Consider the following 20,223-nt stretch of genomic DNA (forward strand, 5'->3'; position numbering starts at 1 on the left):
TTGCGAGTGAGTCGAGTAAGAAAACATTGCGGATGTTGAATCTGAAAAAGTATCTGAGACTTCTTCAAGAATTGTGTGCAAGGAATTGTCTTGATTCACGCTTTCTTCGGTGAATACTCTATTGGAGGTTTCTCCAAGTATGCCCTGATTTCCTAGTACCCGACTAGATCTAAGGTTCATATAGACTTATGAAGCCCTGGATAGAGTACTTACCTTTGAATTGACCTCTCATCAATTTCTACTTGATTCGATTGCAACTTTTTGTCAAGCCACTGATTCCTCCTATGCAACCTGATTCCTGTACAAATTTGATCAAGTTAGTTGTTCTTCTATAAAGACAGTAGAGTTTTTGCTAACTCTTGTGATTGGTTTCCGTGTATCACTTCAAATCGAACTACGAGAGTCAAAATTTGACTTTCAGATTCGACTTTAGCGAAAAATCAAAGGTTTGATGTGTAACCTAGAAACTGAGTGAACATGTACCAGTTTTGATCCGATTGAACCCAAAATTTCCCGGTGGCTTTATATTATGTTGGTCTAACACTATATAAGTTCAAAAGTCAAAACTGATGTCTTTGTGTAGCAGTAGTAAATAATCACGATTATTTACTTGACAGTTTTTTGCACTTTTTTTATTGGTTTGGCAAGTATACAACTTGTTAAAGTTCTTGGACAAGTTTCAACAAGTTTGGACAAAATCTCATCAAGTTTATAAATTGTTTTGTGTCCGTAGACTCTGACTTCAAGAATCTGGCTTAAGTCTCACTTTTGAGATCCAAATTTCACCAAAATTGATTTGTTTGGTCTACTTGATATGCTTGACCTTGTGGTATACTCAAATGTGCAAATTTCTTAAGTTTTGAAGCAGATGTAAATAATCGCAATTATTTACTCCAGCTATATTTTTGCAACTTTTTGTCCCAAATTTGACACGGATTTGTTAAGCACCTCAAGTTAAGGTCACTAGCCAAGTTTCATCAAGTTTGGAAATTTTTGGTCAAATGGTCATCAATTTTTATGTCCGTCTCGCCGTAGATTAACTTTGCAAATTTGGTCACAAACTTCAATCCAGTGATCCAAATTTACCAAAATTGGTTTGTGGGCTTATTACAACATGGTTAAACTAGTGGTATGCTGACTTGGTCAAAAAAGTTGAAAAATGGGGCAGATGTAAATAATTGCGATTATTTACAACTAGCAACTTTTAGCATCTTTTTGGTCAAGTGAGCATGTATTATCACATCAATATAAGCCTATGAGTCAATTTTCAGCAAGTTTGGACAATTTTTTTTCCCAATTTACACTCAAGATTCAAAAAGTCAGTACAAACTTTAGTTTTTACCCAGCTTTTTGCCAGTTTGGTGATCCAAATCTTTTGGGTCTTCACAAAAGTTGTTTGTACACATGCAATGAGTCAATGGTATGAACCTTGGTCAATTTGGAGCAAAAAGTTAATAATCATGATTATTAGCTTCAGGCTTAAAATGAACACTTTTTTGCAATTTTTTCAAAGACGGTCTTTACATGAGCTATTTTAAGCCTATGAATCAAGTAAAAACTTAATTTGGCCTAAAATGTGAAGAGAAAGTAAATAATCTGAGTTTTGGCCAACTCTTGAAATTTTTATCTCGAAGTGTCTCTGAGCTTACCAACTGGTTCAGACAACTTTTAAGCTTACTCTCTAGTCGGATTGAGTGGTTTCGAGTCTTTTCGAGCTATTTCCAGCCATAGACCTGAAATTCTGCAACTTTCAATAACAACTCACACTTGATCTTTTAGAGAGAGCAATGATCTGAAATCCACCTCGGATCCTACTTACCCTACGCCTAGATTCTCATGTAATGGGGTTGTGAAAAGTGTCCACAAACACTCGTTTTCTTGTCTTTTATGATTTTTTGAGCACTGATCTTAAGGCTTCTCTCATCTACCAATCATTCGCGAAATCCTAATTTATTTCTACTATCCTACAATCCTAAAGGCACTCAGCAAGTACGATCACTTCCAAGCTACCTCTACACAGCAAAAGACGACAATCTTAAGCTATGCAGTTTTTAAAAGAAAGTTTTGAACTCTAGGTGAACCTAGAGGAAGTTAAAAAATAACTTCACAAGATGCTCGTATTTTTCCTTAGTTTAGGTCTCTTCGATCCCCGGCAGTGGCGCCAAATGTGGGACGCATGTCTAAACTCACCATCCCATCTTATTGCAGTATTAGTGAGAATCACGATTAATTTGTCAATCCATGGGATGAAGTTGACTCGACTAGTGCATAGAGGCTACAAGAGGTTGTCTCAAAAAACAACTAACAACTCGCATGCATCTAACTCAAGCTACACTCAAGTGACTGAAATCACCAAAAGCCAATCGCTCATCGGCAAACAAATCACATCCATTACAGCATCAAATGACATCCAAACGTAACAAAACTTCTAGGATATGTTTATAAGACTTAAGCACACATGCTTATGGTCTCAAACCCCACTTTAGGTCAAGTTCCAAAATCGCGATTATTAACAGCAACGGATTTTTGACCTAGTCGTTTTCGACCCAGAATGCATTTAAATGCTTAGCAATGATGCCCAATATCCCACCTATGCTTAGTTTTTTATTTGAAAGTGTAACTTCCTAGTTATGATTAAATTAGGCCACGGGTCAGCGACGCCAAAAGCTACGAATTACTGTGAACTGCTTTTGTCAATGCATAGAGCTCTTACCTACGGTTGCAATGCAACAAACGCGATTGTAATGTGATAACCAGGGAGGGAGTAGGAAGCTCGAGAAGGAGAGGAGTGAGCGCGGTTAGCTTACACTGTGTATTTCTTATCGAAAACATATAAAAAACTTACAAAAATTGGCTTGTATACCTTAGCCAAGGTTTTTGGGTGGTCAAAACTAATAATCTAGAGTTCTACCAACGTTGGGTAATGATAGGTTAATACAATCTAGAAGCTTGTAGCCCCGGCTCATTAATTACAGAGTTTATTCGAATTACAATATTCCCGATTTATCAAAATAATAACTGTATTACAAAGAGAACTTCGAAAAATGGTATCCGTGTTAGCTTGCTGCTAGCAGACATATTTGAGGAAGTTTATGTTACACAGCCTCACGGTTTTTTCAAGAAAGGACAAGAGGATAAAGTGTGCAAATGTAAGAAAGATTTATATGAGTTGAAGCAGTCTCCTCATGCTTGGTATGAGAAATATGTCACTCATTTGGTCAAAGGAGACTTTTGTAACAGTCCAACAGAAATCACTTTGTACGTAAACGTGAGGGTGATGTATTCCTCATTGTTGTTTTGTATGGGGATAATTTGTTGATCACTAGTCCAAATGAGGCACATACTTTTGAATTTATGACTGATTTGAATACTACTTTCAAGATGAAAGATTTAGGGTTGTTGCATCATTACTTGGGCATATAGTTTAAGCAGTGTGATGGTGGTATTGCCTTGTGTCAAACAAGTTACATAGAATCACTGCTATGTAAGTTTAGGCTTGAGGATTGAAAACCTATTTCCACTCTGTTAGAAGTTGGACACACCCCACGGCAACTAACTACTTGGAAGATTATTATTTTTGTAATTATTCATTCATTGAGGAAAACCTGATTTTTCACCTTGTAAATATTGGGACTTACAGAAGTTCCCAGATTGTATCCCAGTTTTGATAGTTAGATTGAGTAGATGGTTGATTTTGGAACTTTAGGGTTTGAGAATTGTAAGGTATATATGCCACTTTTTGACCTTAATGAAAAAACCTTTTGTCATTTTTAAAAGAAGTTTTGAAGTGTGTGAGTGAGAGAGAGAGTGTGAGCTTCATCTTGACGCTACATGTGCTCCGGTGGTCGGAATCGAGTGCAAAGAAGTGCAGCGTGTTGCCCCCGACGAGAGCTACGTGCCGATACCTACATTGCGCGTGTACGGTCCGGTTTTGCAAGCTCCTTCTACGAGCTTCATCTGGTGTTTGGGTGAGCATACGTTGTCCGATTTTGCATTGCAGCATATCCACGCATTCACATTGAGTAGAACTACACATTAGGCACTTTAGATTTCGGAAATGAAGACCTGCAGATTTCGGCTAGACATCCTACGTGATTTTGCACCGGGTGTTTTGAGTTGGGATTCTGGTTCATAGACCTTAGGGAGAGCGACCTATTGGTGTTAGTAGGGTCTCCTTCAAGTTCTATGGTGTTTCGAGATTGTTTTATGGGTGTTCGGCTCTAGAAAGCGTTGTAGGAAGTTTCCTCTTATGCACTCTTGAAGGCTGTGACTTAGACAATTGGTAGAGAACTCTGTAGGAATTAGTTAGGAGTCGGTCGAGTGTAGGTTGACACCTTATGCTTGCTTTCACGCGCCTGCGGGTCGACCTTCGTCCTTAGCTGACATTATATGTTAGGTGAGTTTTCGCTGTGCTGACGTCCGTCACGGCGTATCGGTCCAACATTGGCGCCGTTGCGGGGGACGAAAACCTTAGGTAGGTGACCGAGACTAATCCTTGAGGATTGGTATTTTTGGCTTGCCAAGAGTCTCGTTTTACATTTAGATAGGATCAGAGGGTGGAGGACTCTCTAGGTCTTAGAGGGAGTCCAGGAAGTGTGTGTCTAGCCAAGATCCTTCGACTTAGGTAGATTAGGTAGACCAAGATAGTTTAGGTAGTGGGTCGAGTCTTGAGTAGGAGTTGGAGTGGTAGAAGCAGTGAGAGGAGAGCTTGAGATCCCGGAGAGGCCAGAAAGCAACCAAAAACACCATTATCACCATTTCACATGATAAGTAGGAGTAGAGTAAGTAGGACATTATGATTCAAGATCTAGAGAATTTCATGCATGAATACTTGCTTGGTAAAGTCATCACAAGTTTGTAAAAGACGCAAAAGTGTGTTTGAAAGCCTAAGTGAATTCCAAAAGTTACTATGAGTGTTTATGATAGAGCTATAGAGCATCAGGAGCATTTCTGTCAGGAAAAAATTTAATTTTAAGCCAGGAGACATCCTACGCGTAGGATGTCTACAGGCTAATCTGGGGGGGATTTTGGGATTTTGAGTTGAACAGTGTGTTCAGAAGGTGGGGTTTACCCTAATTTCAACTAGAAAGTGGAAATTTGACCATATCTTGACAGGATAAGGCCAGATAGACTGAAATTGCCAGACATCCTACCCAATTTGTGCCAAAACATTATTTTGAGACCAAAACCATAAGATGGCTACATGAGCATGTCTTGCATGATATATTGAGTGATTGAGAGGGGTTTCACCTCATTTGGGTGAGAAAATTGGGTTCAAAGCGGACTTTAGCACTTTTGATTGAAAAAGGCAAGAACAGCTAAAATTGGGGACTTTTGAAATCCAAACCAAAATCTAAGCATACCACTGGGTTATTGACATCAAGGGAAAACTGTGGGACAAGTCTGGGGTCAAACAGGCCAAAAAGACATCTTACGGGTAGGATGTCTTCTGTGTGATTTTGGACTCCAAACCAAATTTTGAGTATACCAAAGTGATCAGCAACTCAAGGGGAGCCTGTGCTTTGAGTTTGAAGCCATTCCGATGAAAAAGACATCCTACGCGTAGGATGTCTAAAGCAAGAAATTGAAGCCAGACATTGACAGTGGGCATAGCAAGGTGTTGAATAGCCTAAGGCAAGCCTCCTAGTCAATTTTGGTCCAAATTGGAGTTGATTAGACTGATCAAGAAGTAAAAACAACTATAGACTCAGCACATCAAGGGGAAACCATAGTGAAAAAATCCAGGCAAAACAAAGCAGGAGACATCCTACGTGTAGGATGTCTATTGGGGCCTACTGAAGAGAAAATTTGACTGGGCTTAGACAGTGAGATTCCATTTGGCTTAAGGGTTCCATAATTTCTTTCAGAAGTGAATTTGGACCTTGTATGCCCATTTGACGGAGCAAGGACTGAATTCAGACTTTTTCACGTAAATTGACCAACATCTGAGGGAAGTACAGTTTCATATTAGCAGACCTAATCCAGAATATTAGCAGTGTATAAAATACAGTAGTGGTTGAGATTAACTCTCCAGTTATACCAATCATTACTAAGATAACCTCTAGCAGATAAATGCTTTGATTCGATTGCCGAAATTACACTCTTGTGTACAGGTATATTCAGCAACAAAGCAAGAAGTTGTGCAGAAACTGATCCTTTGCCAGGTGAGTGGTTGGATTTGTGATAAATTGCAAAATTTTGATGAATTTAAGATCAGCAAGATACATTGTTAGAGACCAGAAGGTGGCAGGTGACCAAGGTAGCTTAGTTTCCATTGAAGAGAGTGTAACTCGGGCAAGGCTAGATCCACTAGCACCGATTATTGAGGAAGGTAGTGATACTGACACTTTGTCAGACAAATCTTTTTTCATGATGGGTAGTCAACAGCCAAGAGGTTTCACCTATGACAGACCTATGCCAGGAGGAAGCACCTCCCAAAATCCTTTGAATGACTCCAAACTCACGGTGATCTTCTTAGAGGGAACAAACTCGAGGGGAGCCCTAGTCTATTCTGACTATCGAGGACGCAAGTGCATTTGTATCGAAGAGAGGCCAGCTCAAAGATTGGAGATAATCCAAGTCTATGATGATGGAGATAGATTCTGAGACGAAAAGGGGAACCACTATCTAATAGTTAGTAACCCTGAAGATTACAACAGATATGGAGATAACGTGGGGAAAGGAAAAATGGTTTCAGAAGCTCAAGAACCGCCACCAAACATTGATCGGCCCGGAGCTATTTTTATGTATGATAAGAAAACAACCAGGGTTCCAACTTATAACGAGAACGTGGGAATCTAGAAGCATGAGAGTGAGGGTATAGTGAGTCTTACTTTCACAGCAAAGAACCATACGTAAACGAATTAAGCAAAGACAAAGTTCTTTACTTATTCTCTTATGAAACTGCCATGGGAAATGGTATAGTTTTTGTTGATAGATACGGGTGAGAATACCAACGTATTCTCCCAGAGGAGGTAGAAAGGGCAACAGGTCCAGGAGCATCAGCATATGCCCCTGAAGAAGTGCTAAGAGCCACCTACACCCCAAGAAAGTCAACAGATCCTTTTTCAGAAGATTATGATGCTACCTCACATTCCGCCCGACCACAAGCATTCAACAACCAAAACCCACCAGCAAACCAGCCATCATTGCAAGCATGGCTTAGACAGAGTGCAACAATGGAGCAAGACCAAAACCGAGAAGGTTATCAAGCCGCATGAGGGCTAAGGGATTTGCAAGAACCACCACTCTATTCAAGGTATCAAGGAGAGAGTAAGCCAAAGACTCAAGGGTCAACAGAGCCTGGAGGACCACCCATAGAACGAGTTCGAAGAGATGAACCACCTCCAGCGAGAATCGTTAGAAATTATGGCTTAGGAGCACCACTGGGAGAGGAACCAGCCTATTACAGAAGACCTGAGGAGGTATATCGATTAGGACGGGGAGATCCAATGATGAGGTTTGTAGACCATCAGAGAATTAGGAATTCTCAAGTGCAAAAATGGGTAAACAAGAAATACATAGGAAGCAGAGACCCAAGAGATCATGTAGCAGCGTTTGTGCATGTAATTAGAGCCAAAGAGGTGTTAGACTTTCCTACCCAATTTGCAGGATTTGGTTTAACCTTAGAGGATGATGCTGCTACTTGGTTTGACTTAGTGGAGCGAAGAGACTTTGAGTCTATGGAGGAAGTGTTTGACGAATTTATCGAGGAATTCTCACAAAGGGGGATAGCTCATAATACCGTCTCGCAAATCCATAAATTCAAACAGAAAGATGGAGAGTATGTACGAAAGGCAGCCCTAAGACTAAGAAGATATGTTAAGTTCTGTCATGTGGAAGAACTGCCAACTCAGTCCAGACTTATGCTGATATTCATCCAAGGACTAAGGAATGTGGATCTCTAGAAAGACTTACATATGAAGAGGAGCACGACGTTGAATGAGTTGACCAAGGAGGCTACAAAGAGGGGGAGTTCAAGGACCTTGACGACGATTCATCTTCACAACAAAGTGGAAGCAAGTCTTCTAAGACAGCACCGAAAGGAGAAGTAGCTGTAAACCAGGAGCAACTTGTAGATGAAGTGCTAAAAAGGATTAACTTGTACGCCAAACCCAGGCTAAACAGCCCAAGTGGTGTGCTATTAAACAAAAATGGACAAACCATGGGACCGAGGAATGTTATTATAACAAGGGATATGTGAGAGAGAGACCTTACTCTCCCCGAGCTCCGGTAGCTTCTCCTCAAGATCCACCGATGCCTAGGTATCAAGCAGGAAACCTACCAGGACCTATAGGTGTAGAAAGACCTCAACCTGTGTTGGGGCAACAACCACCCCTACCAGGGTTACGACCAGTTGGTATAAGATACACACCAACCGTAACTGAATCAGAGGATAAGGCTTTGGTGCCTATGCATGCATATTATGAAGACCCCAATGGATATGCGGCAAACCCTATCTATTATCCACCGAAAGATCCCTCGACACCAGAACCATGGAGCATGATAGGAAATACAGGAACACCAACTGCTGCACAGGCAGCAGGAGAAGGAAGATATAGCTTAGATGAACGAACATTGTTGTTCATAGCCAATGGAGGCATGGGCGGACAGAGACATGCATACCAACAAAGAGGAGCTCAAGGAGCACCTCAACAACCTAAGGGACCCTTCTACAAGTGTGGCGGAGACCATTGGCTAAGAGACTGTTCTCATGATGAAATTATTAGAGTCAACGCATATTGCACTGAGTGTGGAGTTACTCATTTGATTCCCGATTGCCCTAAAAACCCGAGCAAAGGACCAAAAACCATATTGAACATGCTAGAAACAATACCTTCCAGTGGAGGGTCGGAAAATGAAACAATCATACCCATCCAGGCGGTAACACGAGCCCAAGATCAGAAAAGGACAGACGAGCCCATAATTGAAGAGCCAAAAACCGATGCCCAAAGTTCAGAAACGAAAAATTAGAGAAGCACTTGGAAAGCTAGAAAGGCGCGTAGGAAAGCCAGGAAGGAACGAGAGCAAACAGCTCTATCCGAGGAGTAAAAACATACAAAGGATAGATTAGAGCGGTTAGAGGATCTAGCTAGCTTAAGCTCACACACCACGGCAACCATAGCACCCAAGGAAATAGCAGAGCCCAAAAGTGCGGGATCAGGAGGATCTGTACTGGCTGACAAGGTAAACGAGTAGCGGGATGCGCTTCTAAAAGCTTATGAAGCTAGACTCAAAAATAACCAAACCCAGGAGCAAAGGTGGATGACTTATCCATATGCAGAAATAGAAAAACAGAGGTTAGAAATGTGCAAAAAGATGATCGAAACAGCTCAATCATTGATGGAAGACCCGCTGGGTAAACCTGCAAATTGGCATGAGGTACCAGCTCCAACCCCTATCCAACCAACTTTAGAGAAACATGTAGAAACAAAGGAAAGATTCACTAATGCCTATGAGTCTAGAGGAGAGCCTATCATAGTTCCAAATACCACAGATGAGGCAAGTGACGGGTTCCAGCCTAAAACATTGACAGAAATGGGTAAGGACTATAACGGTCTAGACGATCTGTGGAAGCGAATCCGTGAGGTCAACGAGGCTAATAGGATGAGTAACCACAAAAATAGTACGAGAAAAGAACAGAATGTAACCCTACCTCCTATTGAAGAATTTGAGGCGAGATCACAAATGAACTTTGAGATACATTCACAAGGGGGAGACCAAGGATCAATTAGTTCGGGTCACAGCCGGGTCACAGCCAACCAGACTCGCTGAGAACTTTACCCTCTTACCTAGGAGAGTATGAAGCCAAGTCGGAAGTGAGAGCAATCCCATCTCAAAGACTTTCTTCTAACAAAGTGATGGATTCACAAGGATTGATTGAGTTATTATCCACCCCGGTGGCATGCACAATCACATTAGCAGAACTCCTAAGGTTACGGCCAAACATGTGGGCCACATTAGGTAAATGCCTAGAAACATTTGGAGTGAAAGACCCCACCTTGAAGCTACAGGAAGGGATCAGAGAGTTGGACAGGCCTCAACTAAACACTAGGCCAGTACCATTAAACAAGGTTGGAGAATATTGCGAGGGAGAAGATGGAAACACCACGCTACCAGTAGAATTCCAAGGAGTAGTTTCCAAGGCTATTCTTGACAGTGGAGTGGGAGTTGCTATCGCCACCAAGGAAATTGGGGAAAACCAGCTTTGAGGGCTACCAGAATGAAATTGCAATTGGCAGATGGGTTCATGGAGAAGCCTCTAGGACTTTTAGAGAAAGTGATTGTCACTTCGTGCGGAATTGGGTATGAGCATACATTTGCAATAGTCGATTTTGACAAAAAGAACAATTATGAGATCATCTTAGGACGACCATTCATGCGACAGTTGAAGATGGTGCAAGATTGGGGTTACGACCTTATATACCTCAGACATGGCGAGACAACAACTAAAATACACTTGAATGACCATAGTTACAAAGATGTGAACCAAACACCTGTGGAAGAGTTTGATTTAGCTACAGTAGCAGGATCAGAAATCCCGGCATGGTTAGGGCAACAAAAAGATCTATGGATGTGCGGAGCTTCACATTGTGGAAGCCTAAGAAGAGAGGAATGCGTCTTAGAAAGAGTGATAGAAGACAAGGAGTATATTCTGGAACCTTTCCCTGAAGATGCCTTGGAACCTCTAGAATGGGAACACATACTAGCAACATTGGATGTCTGTACCATTACAGATAGTCCAACAACAAAATTTTGCGATAAGGATGGCTATGATGTGCTACCCTACTACATGGTAAACATTATACCAGGAGAAGAAGAGATGGTAGAACCACCAGAACAAGAAGAGTTTTACAACTCCTCCGAACATCTGGAAGTAAATGATGATGCAGATAATGAGTGTTCAGACACCTCAAGTGAGCGTGGAAGAGAAACCGAGAATATCAAGTTTTCTGATTTTGCTAATCAACACCCTAGACGCCAGGAACACTATAGGAGGAAACAAGCAGGAAACAAAGCGAGAGAGAACCTGATGCCCAAAATACAGGGTAAAACTCACTATTTGATGCTTGTAAAAGCAGAGGATTGTGTGAAGGATCAAATACCAGGAAGATTCTCAAAAAATCGAAGGGAACGAACGCGAGAGGAAATAAAACATGTACGAAAAGCTAAAACAGAAACAAAATCACAAAAATCTCAAAAATCTCAAAAATCAAAAGAAGAAACAACAAAAGACCAAGATTGGACCAAACTGGAGCGTAAGCAGAAATACTAAGAACTGAAACGGTCTTTACGTGAGATATGGACTACTGAAGAAGATAGTGATGGTAAAGGGGAGTCAGAAAAGGGACTACTGAAGAAGATAGTGATGGTAAAGGGGAGTCAGAAAAGGGGAAAATGAATGTACCATCACACTATCGGAAATTTACTATCCAAGACAGAAAAATCATCACGACACCACCAGTCAAGGAAAGAACCAACCAACAATCTTACGATGGGCCAGAAAATGCAAAAAGGATAGACCTTGCGGAACTAGGTGAAAAGCCTCAGCCGGTCTATATAGCAAACGATTTAGAGTCTGAAGAAGAAGAACGGCTAACACAACTTCTCAAGAAGTATAAAGATGTGTTTGCATGGTCCTATAAAGACCTCAAGGGAGTTGATCCATTGATATGCCAACATACAATTCCTTTGAAATCGGATGCAAAACCTAGCAAACAACGTCCTTATACTTATAATGACACATTTGCTAAACGAATCAAAGAGGAGATTGATAAACTGATGGAAGTTGAATTCATCTATGAGATTGAACATACAGATTGGGTGTCACCCATTGAGGTAGTTCCCAAAAAGAATGGAAAACTGCTAGTGTGTGTAAACCTCAAAAAGGTAAATGCAGCCACCATAAGGGATAATTATCCCTTGCCAATCACAGAACATGTACTTGAGCGAGTGGCCGGGAAATGGGCTTATTCCTTTCTGGATGGGTTTTCAAGATACAACCAACTGGCAATAGCAAGGGAGGATCAACACAAAATAGTGTTTGCCACAGAATGGGGAATTTATGCGTATCGAGTTATGACTTTTGGCTTAACTAATGCCCCAGCTGCCTTCCAAAGGTTAATGACTCACGCATTCAAGGAATACCTAAGAATATTCTTAGAAATTTACATAGATGATCTTTGTGTACAATCTCTTCTACGAGAGGAACATATCGACTATTTGCAAAAGGTCTTTGAAAAATGTAGGACACTCGAATCTGTCTTAACCCGGAAAAGTGTGTATTCATGGTTAAGCAAGGCCGCATCTTAGGACATATTGTCTCAAGAAATGGCATAACAACAACTGACATCGACAAAGTCAAAGTCATTGTAGACCTACCCAGGTCTACTAATGCGAAACAAGTGCAATCCTTCATGGGACACTGCGGATATTATCGAAGATTCATATACATGTATGCGGTTATCGCACAACCTCTGTATCGTTTGCTAGTCAATTTCGATTGGACCAACGAGTGTGAAACTTCATTCCAAAAGCTGAAGGAAAACCTTGTATCAGCACCTATACTGAAGGCACCAGATTGGGAAAAGATATTCCATGTTCACATTGATGCTTCTGCATATGCCGTTGGAAGTATTCTGGCTCAACCTGGAGACGGAACAATGGATTTTCCAGTTTGTTATGCAAGCCGACACTTAAACAATGCGGAAAAAAACTACACAACCACAGAACGGGAAGGGTTAGGAATGAATTTATGCTGTAAAGAAATTTTGGCATTATTTTCTTGCAAAAAAATTTGTGTTCTACACAGATCATCAAGATCTTTTGTATCTGGTAAATAAACCATGCAATACAGGGAGAATCGTACGCTGATTTATTTATTGCTAGAGTTTGACTTCACAGTGGTGGTCAAAAAGGGTAAAACCCATCTACGAGCGGATCATCTTTCGAGGATACACAACGGGGAAGCTCCTGAAGGAGTAGATGATGACATACCAGATGCTTATCTTTTCAATATTGAAATGGGTTAGCATTCTTTCCTTTGGAAGTGGGTTTGATAATACGGAATACAGATCCAAACAACAAACAATTCGACAAACAAAAAACTTCCAGTTGATAGAAGGACGGCTGTATCATCTTGGATCGGACCAAATCCTACGATTATGTGTAAATCCGGAAGAATTCGAGTGCTACCTTGAAGAAGCACATGTCCAGGATTGTGCATTTCATTGTTCAACAGTGAAAACACACCAGATACTGAAATAGTTAGGGGTTTATTGGCCAACTATGTATGCGGACACACATTCTTATGTTACCAATTGTACTATATGTAGTGCCAAACGACCAGTGGATCACGTGACATTGTTTCAGGTAAACATTGCACCTGCATGGAGTGAATATATCATTGATTTCTTAACCACCAGGACGTTCCCTGAGAACATCACAAGAGCACGGAAAAAAGCTATAGAGCTGGAAGCTCGTGACTTTCAGTTAATTGGGAACCAACTCTATAAGCGAGGAAAGGACAATCAACTTAGAATCTATGCAAGTGAAAGCGAATACCTGCTGATTTTAGAACATGCACATAGCGGAATAAGTGGAGGCCATTTTTCGGGCGATAAGACGGCAAAAATTGTCTTAACCGTAGAAATTTGGTGGCCTACATTGCACATGGATGCTAAAGAGTTTGTAAAGTGTTGTCACGCATGTCAACGCACCAAGGTGCCAATAAAAAGAGATGAGATGCCACTACGGCCAATGATGGGAGCAAGAGCATTTGCAAAATGGGGCATTGACTTTGTGGGACCTATCTCACCCCCTGCATATCACACCCATACCCGATATATCATTGTGGCTACGGACTATCTCACAAAATGGACGGAAGCCAAGGCAACGCAAAAAGCAAATGCACGCACCACTGCACAATTTTTGTATGAGAATGTTTTTGTACGTTACGGGCTACCAATAGAAATTGTCAATGACCGTGGGACACATTTTCTTAATGAAGTCATTGAATATCTGCTAGAGGAATTCATGGTCATACATAGGAAATCTGGTCCATACCATCCACAAGCCAATGGACAAGCTGAGGCCACAAATAAAACACTATGCACGGTTCTCACTAAAAGAGTGTCAGAGTCAAGATCAGATTGGGATCAGCAGCTACACTCAACAATATGGGCATACAGGGTAGCTTACAAAACATCGATAGGAACAACACCGTACAACATGGTGTTTGGCATAAATGCTATACTACCCATAGAATTTTTAATTCCAACTCTACGAGTAGCAAAATGCTTAGAATGGACAGGGCATGAGCTCTCTTCAAGAATAGATGATCTTGAAAAGCTAGATGACCTCCGCTTACGAGCTGTAGCTTCAATCTATGCTAAAAAGAGAAGACAAAAAGATTTTTTCGACAAACATGTGCGCACTAAAGAGTTCAAAACAGGTGATTATGTACTTGTTTATACGTTGAAGCAACATGCCAAGAAACTTAAAAAGCGAGGGATGGGACCATTTGTGATTAGTGATCTATCACAAAGAGGAGCTGTCAAGCTTGCTACATTAGCAGGTGAAGAAAAGCCGAACTGGATTAGTGGATGTCGACTGAAGAGATATCATCTACCACTCACACAGGACATGCTCCAACAAATTCATCAAGGAAAACAACGAATGAAGGAAAAAAAAGAGTACGAGAGGAAGCTCAAGCAGAAGCAAAAGAACGCATTGCAAAACGAAGACTTCTGCGACAACAATAACAAAGTGGAGCACCATTGCGGATCAATGCCATTCGACTGACGAAGTTAGATAAAGACACAGTAGAGCCAATAATTGCGGTCAAAGTGGGCAACAATCAAGTTGAATCGACGACATTGCTTGATTCGGGAGCTCAAGCAAATTTGATCTCTTACGGATTATACCAACAGCTCAAATTCACTGGTCAACTTCATCCTACTCCTCAAGTGCTCGAAAGTAGCACATCATACCCATTGAAAACATTGGGATGGACTATATTGCATGTACAGATACATCAATATATTTACCCACACAAATTCTATGTGGTGGAGGATGAAAGCACACAACACCCAATGATGTTGGGACAACCGTGGCAAAAAGAGTACAATGTGCAGATAGATTGGAATGCAAAGGCAGTCAAAATTTAGCATGCACATGAACAACAAGTGATAGCCTTTACTCAGCAATACCAGAATAATCAGCTGCAAGCCATGCAATCACTGGAAAAAGAGCCAAAAGCAAAAATGCCACCAAAGAACAACATGATACCCGAGACCAACAACCAGGTAAAGGCCAATCATGCCAATCACAGACATACGAAGTCACCGGCCGCAATGCAAAGATCTAGGTTACCAAAACAAGGGAAACAAGTATGGATGCGGAAGGATAGAAATGACATGGCAGACAAACAACAATGCAACAAAAGTATTCCAACGAAGCAGATAGTTCAACCAACAACCAAGGGCATAAAACATATATGGATCCCAAAGAAAATGCTTAGCCATAACCCAAATGTCACTCACATTTGGATACCAAAACAAAAGCAAAAGGAACTCCCTTCAAAACAAGCAACAACAGAAGGCATACAACTGCATTTGAAAAAGGAAAACCGACTTATGTGGATGCAAATCAGCAACAAAACAGTGGCAACAAAGGAAGTAGCAAAACAATTACAAAAATCAGCAACAACAAAATACCAATGGAAAGCAAAGGCAATATGGCCCATAGCCATTCTGTCCAAGCCAATCCTCTCCTTAGAAACAGTTACGGCTCTATCAACAGTATCGGCAAAGCAATTGCCTTTTGCAAAAAAGACAATTAAACAGACAGCAGTAGAGCTACAGCTGTTACTTGCAAAGAAAATAGGAAACCTCGACGGCGAATGCCAATAAGCATCTTGCTTCTTCCCTTCTCTTGCACAACATTAATTTTTCCATGCATTGACCGAGTATGCATAAAATAGGGCCACATCAATTGGCCAGGCATTAGCACAACTTTTTCAACCTATGCACGACACATACTCAGAGGCGATACCTTGTTGTCCGGGAGGACTCCGGCTAGGAGGGGGGGAGGCATTCTCAAATGCGGAACCAATAACAGAAAGAGCAAAAAAGGGCATGATTTTTGACTATCTTAAGGATTGTTGTTTGATTGTGAAATTTTCTAGAGTAACCCAAGTACATATGCCCTTATACATCATGTATCTATAGGTATATGGGGCCAAATGCCAAATCAAGCCCCTAGGTGTGTGTATATAAGTAGAAATAGCCTTTTGCGGGCAAAATATTGGTAAAACGGACAAATCCAGTCATAAAAATTTTATGTGAGTGTATATAAGGTTTTGCGGTGATGTTTGTGATTTATTATGATTTTTGGGGATTTTCTAGGTTTGATTTGTTATTTTCTTTTTAATTTTACTAATTTTTTGCAGAAAAACTTCAAAAATACAAAAAGTAGGTGAAAAACGATTGTAATGAAAAACAAAAAATATGGGGATGATCAGTGACTATAGGACAACCTATGGTACAGTGGGGGTGCAATTATGAGACTGGAGCGGAAAGCGTGTTTTGGCCAGGTTTTGACCGAAATGCCAAATTTCTGGTAAACAGAGCAAATGGAGTCCAAATCAAGAAATTTTTGAGCCTAAACCACATCTCGCAAGAAGATAGGAGCACATGTCAAATTTCATGAAAAGTGGTTTGGGGACCTCCATTATAAGAAATTTTCACCTCATTTTTAGCTCATTCTCACTATTGACTTTGTGGAGAGAGCTTCTACTACCTAGAGCAGACAGACCTTCCAGCAGTTTCTACGACGCGCACGACTACCCAACGAGCTCCAGTCATGAGAGGTAGGCTCCCACCTTCAGCTTTTCGCGAATGCTTGTCATTTTGTCGCGAAAACTAGCTAGGGGTCACACACAAAGCGGGCGGTAGAGACCTACAAGTAGAGACGGCGGCCTAACGGCTAACCCAAAAGCAACGAGACTTCATCGGCAGTTTACCCTAGCCTAGGAGACCAGTCCTGGATGTCCAAAGGTAGTAGAAATCCATCAAGAAAAACCCTAATTCCTAGAAACCCGCAAGAGGCCACTAAATGGGAAATCGGAGAAACAACAACCAAATGCTACCAAATTTCATGAGTAGGAGCATCTCGACATGCTCGACAAGACTATGTGACCCGCATGACCAAAAAGTGACCCGAGGTGGCACTAAACTTCAGAAACGGCTTCAGACACACAAAGCGTCAAATTGCTCTTGCGGCAAAACCGCATGCCCGTTTGCCACCAAACTTCACGAGCGGCTTTCCTAGACCATCAACAACCAAGTCCTATGGTGGTAGACCACCATAAATCATCAAAGGTATGTAAACGCAACCACGGGTGCTTCTAGAGCGACAAATTGCCAAATGAGCTCTGGTGAAGCCAAAGTCGACAAAAACCATACGGCAAGGATCCCGAAGGGATCGGGAAGCTATGGAGACCAACATCAAGAAATTTCATCGCCAAAAAGCACTCCAGAAGTCAAAAAATGGCTCGGAGGCTCTGAAGTCCACACAGGGAGTTATTCTCTATCCATTTGACTTTTTTGTTGAAACTAGGCTCAAAAGGGACTCAGGGGGACCAAGGGTAGGCACTAGGAGCACCATCCATGAAAAAATCATCAGGAGACATCCTACGCGTAGGATGTCTCAAGGGCACTTCTGGGCACAAACTCCAACATTTTTCATCATACACATTTTTTGAATGACCTTTACATGCTATCCACCAAGTCTCATCACATTTAGACCGAAATTGACCTCATATGCATGAAAAAACGCAAAGTTAGGGCATAGAGGCAATAATGGGCCATAGACCTACCAAATCTTGTCCAAATCACATGAAACTTGCACAACACACTCACCAACACATCACCAACCAATCTGTGTGGTCAAAAGCAAAAAATGGTGAAGTAGACATCCTACGCGTAGGATGTCTATTTGACTTTTTTGGCCTGCAGAGGATTTTGTTCATTCCAGATCCAATCACCTCATCATCAGGAGCTCATATATCAAGTTTGAAGCCATTCTAATCATTTTTGACCCCCAACACCTTCAAGATACACTTTTGGAGCCCAAAAATACCACACAGGCTCTTACAAGCATGAATCCTTGTCCAAATCCAAATCCAAATCCAAGAGCATAGCCATGTTCCATAGGCCAAGGACTACCCACAGAACAAATCTCATGTCATTTTGATGAAAAAGACATCCTACGCGTAGGATGTCTCCATCATAATTCAGGCCTTCTGTGCAAAGAGTGGCATCATGGGAGCCAATACCATGGTGCAAAGAGCCCATATACCAATTTTCAACCCATTTGGACATCAATTGCTACCTATGATGGACTTTCTACCCAATTTGTGACCTAAAGCCTAAATCATCCCAAAATTCCATTTTTTGATATCCAAATCCAAGCATATAGCCATGTTCCATGAGCCATGCACTACCAGCATGGCAAGTATGAACCCATTCTGATGAAAAAGACATCCTACGCGTAGGATGTCTAGGAAAATTTTGGCGAGATTTGCATTGTGAGCACATGCATAGCTTCACAAGTTCCTTTTAAGCTTTATTTTCAATTTTCAAGTCATTTGGATAGTTAAAACTCAGTTCCGCAGCTAATATGGAAAAAACGCTAACTTCGGACTACTGAGTGCAACAGGATCTATGGCGGCCGCGAAGTCACCAGCAAAGAAGAAAAGAATGACCATCAAGGACTACCTAGAGGAAGTGGAGCCCTTCGTCATTCCAGAAGGAACACTAAAGCCCACTAGCACATCGATCCAAGAAGATGTGTTAGAGTCCAACAACCTAAAGATCTACCAAGGAGTGTTCAAAGACACTGAAGGCAATGTCATTGAACTACCAATGCTGCCGCGAGAACTTAATGAGTTCGTAAGAAGCAAGATGGCCGGGTACTTGGAGAAGATTGATCTCCACAACTACTTTGAAGCAATACCGGCAGGGGTGGACATAAAGAGAGTCTGGGAGTTTGTGACAACCATTAAAGAGGATGGAGTGGCCAAAGTAGCAGATCTACAAGGCAGGCCAGAAACAGAAATAATCATCACTAAGCAGGTTGTAGCAGATGCACTAGACCTCTCCAACAAGGGGGATAGTGTAACTAAAATAAGGGATGAGGTCAAGGTGTACAATGAGAAGAAAGGGAATTACACCTTTGAAGATATTGCCAACCCAAGAGTGGCAATCATGAGCGAGTTATACAACCAATACTTCCACATGTGTACGAAGAGGCCACAAAAGTACAGAATGCCGCCAGGTGCAATTGCCATGACATTCACTTGGGCAATGACGAAAGGCACCCCAAAGATAATCAATTATGCGGCGTATATACATGACAACCTAGTAAAGATGGGTAACAAGAAGCCAACCTATATTGTGCCAGGAGAACTAATCACTAAGGTGATTTATGGGGCACTACACGCAAAAGGAAGGTTGCATGACCCCTCGTCTCAGAACGACTGGCTGAGGCTAAAAGAAGACAAAGAAGACGAGCCCCAAAGAGCACCAAGGGTGGCTACAAGACTGAAAAGACGGCTAGAGCCGGTTCAAAAGGAGCAGCCAGAGCAAAAGAAAGGAAAGAAGGAATTTGCCCAAGTGCCTGCAAAAGAAACAAGGTCACAAAAAGCGGCAAGATTAGAGAGGTTGATGGAGAGCTTCAGAGCAGAGAGAGCCCTCAAGGGTGATTTAAGTGAACTCTGGAAGCCATCTCTAGAAGCTATGTCGGGATCATCCCGAAGAGTGCAAAGGGACAGATTCGAGGATTATATCAAGAACTTTGAGATTCTTGATGCCGCATCAGAAAATATACCGCATGTCCCTTTCACAGAGGAGGAAGTGGAGCAAATATGGCAGAAACTGCTAGATGAGCAAGAGAGCCAAGAAAGAGAAAGAAAAACTAAAGTAGACAGAGATTTAAAGGGCAAGCTTACATCTCTACTGGCCATCCCTAAACCCAGTCCACAACCCTCACCACCGCCCTCACCACCTCCTAGCATCCCTCCACACGAAGATAAAGAGGCTGAAGACAAGCCAGAAGAACGGGAAGAGGCCAAGCAAGATCAAAGCCAGGAGCCGAAGCCGGAGCCAAAAGAAGAGGCTAAACCTCAAAGTGAGCAAAAAGAGTTGGATGATTCATACCACA

Source organism: Adiantum capillus-veneris, chromosome 14 (assembly GCF_014529385.1).
Source record: "Adiantum capillus-veneris isolate H3 chromosome 14, ASM1452938v2, whole genome shotgun sequence".
In the NCBI taxonomy this organism is placed as follows: Eukaryota; Viridiplantae; Streptophyta; class Polypodiopsida; order Polypodiales; family Pteridaceae; genus Adiantum; species Adiantum capillus-veneris.